The sequence below is a fragment of the Protopterus annectens genome, chromosome 10.part0, assembly GCF_019279795.1.
Source record: "Protopterus annectens isolate FY-2018-M chromosome 10.part0, PAN1.0, whole genome shotgun sequence".
Classification (NCBI taxonomy): Eukaryota; Metazoa; Chordata; order Ceratodontiformes; family Protopteridae; genus Protopterus; species Protopterus annectens.
This window is the reverse complement of record NC_056744.1, coordinates 1,747,579,942-1,747,589,941: the sequence shown is the minus strand read 5'-3', so window position 1 is coordinate 1,747,589,941 and position 10,000 is coordinate 1,747,579,942.

Here is a 10,000-nt window from a genome sequence, read left to right as displayed (position 1 = left end):
TCCTATTTAATTCTTTAAGGGCAGAACAATGTAAGTTTTAAAGGGCCAATTTGCTGCAAAAGTGAGCAATTTTATTGTAGCATTGTTCCAGCTTTGCTTGTGTGGAAGTTTGTAGGTTAGTAAAGAGTGGAGAGACTTACAGTAGGATAGGTAGGAGGTAGGCTTTAGCAACATTTTCTTTAATTCTGTCTGTTAGGTCAGGTTTTGTTCTGCATAATGGCCAAAGCTTTTGTTTTTTTTTTATTTTATTTTATTTTTTAAATAACTGAAAGTGTAAGACAAATTTCAAGTTTCATCAATCACGATTCCTAGTAGTTTAGTGTTAGGGACCTGAGCAATCAGGGTAGTATTTAATGAAGTGATTTTGACAAGAGTTTGCTTTGCAAAAAAAATTTGGGGGTGAAAAGTAGTAGTTTTGTTTTTTGGACTTAAGTAGCAGTTATGAGTTGTCTAGACAGGATTCTATGGATTTAAAGTATTCTTGAGTAATTTGTTGACGTTTTTGTAAGTTAGAGGCTGCACAGATGAGTGTAGAGTCATCTGCATATTGTACAGGATTGGTGTGATTATATAGATCATTTATAAATATGTTAAGCAAGAGGGTTCCAAGTGTGCAACCTAGTGGCATGCGGTGACTGCTTGGAATATGTCTCTTAGGTAGCTCTAAAACCAGGAGAGGGAGGAGAGGGTGAGACCTAAGAAGGAGAGTTCTAGTAATAATTTATGGTGACAGATGATGCTGTATGTAGGGAACATGTCTAGAAATAATGAAGAAGGGCAGTAGTGATGTGTTTGGAATGGAAACCATGTTATGTGCGGGAGAGGAGATTGTTTATGGTCAGGTATTGCAGTAATTGGCAATTGATACACTTTTCTAATGCTTTATAAAATGATGACAGAATGGCAATTAGTCTGAGGTTGAAGTAGTCAGCAAAGAGTCTTCCCCTATGCAAATGTGTGTATGCCTTCCTACAAATAGTGGGACATGAGATTATGGAATAGATCTGCTTATAAGTATAGATACTGGCTATAACTGAGCTTCGGTTGAAATTTCTAGAAATTCGGGAGAAAGGTTGTTTGCAGCAAAGCTAGTAGTGTTTAGTTTTAGGAAATAGTTTCTTATTTTGGAGGTAGATACAGGCTTCCATGGGGTTTGTGGGCAGAGGTGAGTTAGTTTGAAGGTGGGACTTCTTTTAGACATGAAGCTCTAACCTGAAGGCAGTATTTGTTAAATTTATTAGCAACTATTGATGAAGTGCCTTCTGGGAAGGGAGTTGAATCTGGTCTGGATTTAGTAAATTTTGAACCAATGACTGGAATTTTTTAGAATTGTTTTGGTGTGCCTGCTGAAAGTTAAATTAGTGGATTTTTTTGACATGCCTTATACAGTGATTGGATTTATTTCTTGTTGTCTGTAGTGTAGAAGTTTTCCTGGGAACTGATGGTCTGCCATGCTTTTCGGGTCTTGTCTGTAAGAACCGTTAGTTGCCTACTGTTTTTAAATAGCCTTGTTGCTAGATTAAGTTTAATTATTTTTCTACTGATGGGAGCATGTTTGTTCAGTGTATTGGTAAAGGTTTTGTGAAATTTGAGGGTGGCTTCATCTTAATTTAGATTTGTTTAACAAATTCCAATTATATTGCTTGGCGATGGTGATGGAATTGCCTACATTAAAATTGGATAGATTAGGCACATTCTTGTATGCATGTTGTTTTACTAGATTGCATACAAGCCTGTTAGCAAAACTGGGCAGTTGGTCTCTTAGGTTGCCAGATTGTGTGCCATAATTATAGATATTACTGGGCTTAGCTCAGGGAATCCAGTCTAGAGCAGAAGCCTAAGAAGAGGGCTTGTTATCTTGTGGGTGTATTTATGAGAAGAGTGATATTGTTTGTTTGGGGTTTCAGATGCTATTTGGGCCTAGTCTATGTTAAGGTTCCCAAGGATAATGGCTTTGTGAGGCATATTGCCCTCAGGTGGAATATATACAGCTGTGACACATAGCCTTATATAAGGATATACTACATATGGTCTTAAACCTTAGCTTGAGTAAGGCAATAATAATCTCTACATTATTGAATGAGGAATGATTTTTTCCTGATAAAGGGATACGTTCAGGTGTTGTGGGTGTATAATAGCTACCTCGGCTGCTTCTATGGATACATGGTCTGCTTAAAGGATACTATATCCTGGTGAGAAGATTTTACTTTCTTTTACTTCAGGTTTTTGTCACGTGTCTCTGATAGAGAGGATGGCAAGGTTATAATGAGATCTGAAAGCATTAGGTTCAGTTTATTATAGATGCTGCTAAGGTTAATGTTTATGAGTTTTAGATTTGTTTTACCCAAGTTGCAAGAGTGAGGTGTTACAATATTAATGGTGATGTGGACCATTATGAGAGAGGCTGTTATGGTTAGACCTGGGTTGAGGTGAACGTCACCACATAATAGCAGACTGGATAGGGATAGCTGGAATATACAATGCTACTTGGTATTAAATGTGTTCCCTTTCTTCTTTGTGACTAGTTTCTGGCTCAGGCTAACTACTTGTATATAACTTTGTTTGAAACGATGAATGTAAGATAGGTTGTGGGCTATACAAAATGATATATGACAGTAATTGCCACTGAGAGTAATAAAGTGAGAACTGGGCATAAGATGGGTGTTGAGATTTTTTGCACTGCTAAAGTAAAATATGCTCAAGTGTTAATTTAGTTTCAACTAAAGAAGTATAAGGCCTGTGGGTGTGGGTGGAGAGCTGTTCCTGCAGATTCAACACTTCAGGTAGGAGCACACTCATGCAGAAGGGAAAATAAGATATTTCAGCAGTTTAATTTGATTCTTGTCAAATGTCTTATACTGGTTTTAACTAAGGGTATTTTTCATTTTGTGATTTCAGAGCCAGAGTGAAATTTAGAGGTAGAAGTGCCTTTAGTAGTGAGATAGTCTCACTGTTGCAGCAGGAACTTTCAGGGATACTATGTGCTCAGTACAATTAGTTTTAACTGAAGGTATTTATCCTTTTGTGTTTTTACAACTGGAGTTAAATTCAACTGCTGAAATTCCATTGGAAGAGAAATTGTTTACTTCACTTTTATGGGATGTTGGTAACAGCCAAGGTAAAACTCATCAGTAGACAAGAACCAGTTGAGGTTTTAGATATATATTAAAAATTAAACTATGATTGCTAATGAGAAGAATGTAAGTGTGGATATTGACTAAGAATAACAGCTTTCTAGATTTGTATAAATGCCACAGTGAGACTACACTGTATGTCTTACTGTATATCCTGTCTGTAGCTGTCATTTCAGAAATGTGTCTAAACACTTCAACAGAAAAGATGGAAGCACTGCAAATGATCTACAAGTCGAGAGGTTTTAAAAGAATAAGAAATATTAATATTATAGCCTTGTAATTAATAACACAACAGAAAAAAGAGACTCTTTAGTCGGGATTTAGCTGGAATTAGAGAAAATGTACTGAGTACATCATGATACTTATTTACCTTATTTCTTTTATTGCTTTTTTTGACTGGGGTAGTCCAACTGGCCTGTGGAAGCACCTCTTCAGTGGGGATCCTTACAGAAAGGCCTCAGTTCCAGAACAGTCTATTTTAATCAACAGAGAAAAATGTAAAGCTTAAAGTTACAATGTAGACGTACAATAACTGAAAGGCAGCTATACTAGAGAAAATCTGCAATCAATAAAAAATAGACATTACATATCGATAAAAGACAAACTGGCAAATACAGTGAGGTTTAAAATGTAACTTACAATTTTTTATTTATGGGTAGGAGAAATATGAGAGAAGATTTGTGGGAGATAATATTTGAAAGCAGATAGGAGGGGAGGAATATGGAAGTTTGTATATTTGTTAGCTGGCAAAGGGATAAGGGAAGTTGTAGTGAAGCTGGGGTAGATGTAGAAGGTAAGGACTTTTGCCAGTGGAAAAATTAAAACCAGGAGAGTAGAGACAGTAGAGGTGTCAGTAAGAACAAATGGGTAGAAGACAGTATCAGATTTATATTTAAAATTTGCTTTGTTGAAGTAAATGAAGGCAATATAGATGTGCAATGACTGAGGTAATTTAGCCTGGGGAGGTGCAAGACCAGATCTAAGTGTTTCTAAAGTGACAGTTTAGCAAGTATTTGAACCTGGAAATGAAAGGGGTGTTCAGTCTATAAATGAATATGTAAACAAGATATCCATTTGGAGGCTGAATATTAAAAATACATGGGATAACAGAAAATTATGACACATGAATATAATGAGAGAAACTCTTTTAAGAGTACAATCATATGTAATAAATAAAGAAAATAGCGGTGTCTTCTTAGGTTACCACACTTTAATAAAACAATAAAATCGCCTCCAGTTAGTGCTTTTGTCTCAACTCTACAGAGACTTCTTCAGACTGAGGTTAACTTCTACAAAATTCCTTTTTTAAGGCTTCAATTGTCACATGGTTTAAACTCATCACATGACACATTCACTTTAAAATGTCACTTCCTCTTCCTTCCAACTTCGAAAAAGCTAACTTTGTGAAAATACTACAACAAAGCTAAGAAAAACATTTAAAAATACACTCATGAATTAAAATCCAGAAAGCACAAAAAATGAAACAGTTAGGATAAATACCCCACCAATGTACAAAAAACTCATATAAGTCAACAAAGAAACTTGGTGGAGTAACCAGTTCGTGAAGTTATCACTGTTGAAGCTAGTCAGAGTCCAAGTAAAATCCAGATAACCTTTATTAAAAGTAGGTAAGCACTTTCATGATACACATGTCACTTCATCAGACCTCATAAAACGTATATGTTGGCCATTTTCACTTTTAAATACATCTCAACCAATCAGAGTGAAAGATCAGTTAAGCAGCCATTTCATTACAGAGATACTTTTACTATAAATAATATAAAATCAAAGAGCCAATATAGCCATATACTGTAGCAATTCATATGTATATATTCTCCTAAAAATAAAACAATATTAATAAAACAGTCTTAATAAAGACAACATAAATAATACTGTATATCAAACTATAAAACACTTTTCAACAGTATACATTTACATGGGATTCCTACTTAAACATCTGTCATTCAGTCCTTCCCTTTATTTGCCCTTAACCTAATAATTCATCTAGTTTTGGAAGTCTCAGTGTAACTGCATATGTCACCTCCTCTATTACTGGGGTTAATTTTCTCAATCTCCAAAAACGTAAAACTATGATCATTGCCTTCAAGTGATATATGTTTGGCTAGTGCAATTGTTAAGGTGCCATTCCTAATATGAAGTAGGTGTTCCCTGATTCTAAACCTTAACTTCTTATTAGTTTTACTTACATAGAAGACAGAACATAGACTGCAAACTGCTAAATAAACCGCATTGCTTGTGTTACAGTTTGTTGCTGTATCATAGTTTTACGTTTTTGGTGACTGAGAATATTAAAAGGGACTGAATGATAGAATACCCCTTAAGCTAGTGTTGAAGAATAGGAAGTTGTTTAAGTAGGAGTCCCGTGTAAATGTATACTGTTGAAAAATGTTTTATAGTTTGATATACAGGACAAGTGATCAAGTGAAGAAGTCCTGAAAGGATGATTAGCCCCCCCCCCCCCTACAAATTCTTGTATTGTGGCAAATGAACAACAAATGCAGATGCAACATAAATAAATCATAGTGAATTGTTTGGTGAGTTGGAAAAAGACATGACCAAACTAAAGAGATTGCAGTGGGATAATTTGTTTTTTGAAACCTATCTAAAGGTTCAAAGAGTGCCAAAAGGCTTGAGAATCAACAAATTTCCAGCTGGAGAAAATCTACTGAAAGAATTGGTGGATAAATCGCTGGTGGTTAATCAGAATGCTGGAATGCAGTATGTGGAACTATTACTAAAATCACAAAAGAAAACTAGCATCAGAGTTATCAGAGAACGTGCAAAACAACTACAATATGTTAAAAGAAATTACCACAATATAAAATTTCAATAGTAAAATAAGTATTCTGCAAGATAACATGATCAAGCTTAATGAACAGTTAAGCAGCAGAAAACTTAAAAAATACAAATTAGACAGAATGGATTATACAGAGGGTGTGGCAGTAGCCTATGGACTATGTTTATGCAATTGCGTACAAGTGAATGAAGCCACGAGCGAAATGCATCAATAGGAAGTGGAATCTAATGCTGTAAAGAGGTTGGAACACTTAAATAGTAAAAAATCAATGAAACAAGGCCAACAGAATATGGAGCAAGGAAAAAGAATAAGTCAGGAGCAACAGAAAACCCATTAGAATATAATGGGAACTCTAACAATGCAACAGCAAGTCCCCAATTGAGAGAGATATTGGAAGATGATGAATGGGGGGCAGAAAAACAAAGTATGCCTTCTGTAAAGAACTGACAAGCTGTGGATGTCTATCAAAGAGTTTATGAAGAACAAAGAACCTGGGCCCAGGTAACAGCAGAGAGTGGACATAAAAAATCTTAAAATAACTGGCAGCCAAAAAATGGCTTTGTGAGGAAAGGAAATCAGAAGTATTGGGGACCGAAAAAAACAGTCATGGAAAAAAAGCTACAGTAAATTTTAAAACAATTAATTTATCTTTTTATTTTTTTTCAAGTCAAGAATGTTTAGCTCTCAGCAAAGGATGGAACTTTGCACCAGCTCAATGAGCAAATAAAGTAGAGACAATAAATGGCCTGAGCGGTGATGTCAGGTTGTTACATTGTGATGTGATGTTATAAAATTATGAAAGAAGTGATGTGTTACTTTACAAACCAAGCTATTGCAACCCTCCTTTATGTAAGGAGTTGGAAATGTTTTTGAGCATATGTGAAGAACAGATAATTGAAGTATTAGAAAAGAAGGCCGAATATAATTATTTTAATATGTCTATGAAAGAAAAAGAATGCTTTAACAATTTGTTAGATAAAACTTATTTACTGTTGTTAAAAGCAGATAAAGGTGGGTCCTTGGTTGCAATGGACAGGGTAGACTATGAAAGTAAAATGAAGGAATTAATAACAGATGTTAAATATTATAAGAAAATTGATATGAGAGAAGTAAAAAAGGAGTATGCATTAATAGATGCATGTATTGAAGAATGGTTCCTAACTGTTAGGAGAGATGAGAGAGTTAGGAAGAGTTTATTGACAACCAACCATAAAATAAGTAAGATATCAGGAATACTTAAAACTCATAAAAACCTTAACAACCCTCCTCTAAGACCTATAGTAGCCAGTGCAGGTAGCAAAACCGAGGGCCTGTCAGTATATGTAGATAAGAATTTGCAAAAAGTAGTCTCTGTAAGTGAAACTTATATAAGAGATAGTTTTGACTTCCTAAATAAATTAAAAGAAATAAAAGTAGAAGAAGAGGACTTTCTAGTAACATTGGCTATAAAATCTCTCTACACAGTCATCCCCAATGAAGAAGGGACGGAAACTGTGAGAATTGAATTATTGGAATCAAAGAAATACTCAGCAGATAGAGTAGCTTTAATAATGGAAATGATAGATATAGTACTGAATTACAACTACTTGTCTGTTTATGAAGAAATCTATGTACAAACGAATGGGGTTGTGATGGCTGCAGCCCTAGCACCCAGCTATGCAAATATGTTCATTAATGGCTGGGAAGCAGTAAATGTATTCGAAAGAGAGTATAAACAGTATATAGTTAAGATTGTGCATTTTATTGAAGATGTTTTTATGGTGTGGAGAGGAACGTTGGATAAACTAGAAGAGTTTATAAAGTATAGGAATAATGTGTGTACACATTTAGATTTTACACACAATTGTAATAAGAAAAAAATCAATTATCTAGATGTTACAGTATATAAAGAGAAAGAAAGTTTGGTATCTAAAATCTATAAGAAAGAAGTTCAGAATAATAGTTATTTGCACTATTCAAGTTTGCACCCCCAAAAAAAACAAAATGAATATAATACAGGAACAGTTAAGTAGAATAAGTAGCTTAACATATAAAGATGAAGATTTTCTAAATGAGGAGAAAGACATTTGTTCCAAGATGGAAGTTAGAGGATATCCAGAAAAAGAAGCAATGAAAATATTACAAGAACAAATAGAGATGCAAGAAAAAAGTAAAACAAGAAATGAATCTTGTATGACACAATATAAGTATAGAACAGCAATGACCACACAAAATAGTGTAGATTCAGGAGCAATAAAAAGGGTGATAAATCATAATTCAGGAGTACTTAAAACAAATAGTGAAATAATTAACAAAATAGGTGAAATACCAAAGTTTGCGTAGAAGAGGGCTGAAAGTTATAAGAACTTCTTTCAAGCTAAACTAAATAAACCAAAGGAAGTAGCAAATAAGAGAGGGATTATAGGATGCTTTAATTGTAATATGTGCAACTTTCTTTACAGATTCCTCAGAAATAAAGGTGGTTTAAAATGTGGTTAGAGTTCCAGGTGTTTTTAATTGTAAATTGAAAAATGTTTTATATTTAATAATCTGCCTGGATTGTAAATCCTTTTATATTGGCAGAACTAGAGAGCTATATAAAAGGATTTATGAGCATAAATATGCCATACAGAGAGGGGATGAAAAGAATGTTTTAAGCAAACATTATAAGTTAAAAAATTGTAAAATAGAGTATAAATTCTTGGTAGTAGAGGCCCTTCCTAGTGGTACTACTGTTATGAATATAAAAGAAGAGATGGTTGGCTAGAATACTTATGTCAGGTCAAACTTAATGCCTGCTTCCCACCAGGTTTAAATGATAGGGAGAAATGTATGTATTTGAAAAGAAAGAGGTTCAAACATTAGTAATACTTTTTAAAAAAAACATATAATGTAGTAGTATGTTGGTGAAAGTGTGTTTCTTAAATGTTTTCAAATGTATTAAGTATTTTAGGAAATATATTAAGTACTTCATGAGTGTATTTTTAAATGTTTTCCTTAACTTTTTTGTAGTATTTTCACAAAGTTAGCTTTTTGGAAGTTGGAAGGAAGAAGAAGTGACATTTTAAAGTGAATGTGTCGTGATGAGTTTAAACCATGTGACAATTGAAGCCTTAAAAAAGGAATTTTGTAGAAGTTAACCTCAGTCTGAAGAAGTCTCTGTAGAGTTGAGACGAAAGCGCTAACTGGAGGTGATTTTATTGTTTTATTAAATAAAGTGTGGTAACCTAAGAAGATACCGCTATTTTCTTTATTTGTTTTTACAAGTTTATTTGTGAAAAGCTACTTTTGGTGGATACAATAATATGTGTTGAAAAATAAGATGCTTTACGTGTAATTTGGAAAAGTTTTAAAAGACTCCTGGGATGATTTGTTCTTGTGTATTTCATTGAATAAATTGCAGGATATGGAGTCAATGGAATATGAACAGTTGCAAGAAAGATTATGTACTGATAACATACGAGTTTGAACAAACTATGGCCCATGTATTTCTGGACAAATAATGATTTTTTTTTTTTTTTTTTATAAAGATACTGTTTTGTTAATTCATAGCAATAGTAAATGTGTAATGGGAGAGGAAGAAGCTATGTTAGATAAACATGATGAAATTTGAATTGTATTTCTGGAATGACAGAAGTTCAAATGTCCTGATTAATAAGACTTGTTTCAGGTATATTGCCAAAAAGATAAACATATAGCGGCTGCAAAAGAGGTGGGGATAAATGCTTATGTATGTTCTCTTTGATAATAGTTTCTGTCTCATGATGAACACATAAAGAGTTTGTGTTGCTTAGCATTGTGAAATATTGTATTTATCATAAAGAGTGTAAACGTTACTGTGTTTATTTTATGACTATAATCTTCTTAAGTAGATTATAAAATGTAATTTTCCCTACACATTTTCTGATGAGTGCCATGTAATCTTATACATCCATCAGACCTGCCACCAGCTCAGACAGATCAGATATTGCTTTTAAGTTTCATCTGAAGGAAGATATATTCAGAGTGCAGCAACTTCTTATGTTGTACTTCAGTACATGTACTGGAGATTATATCCAAATACATAGTG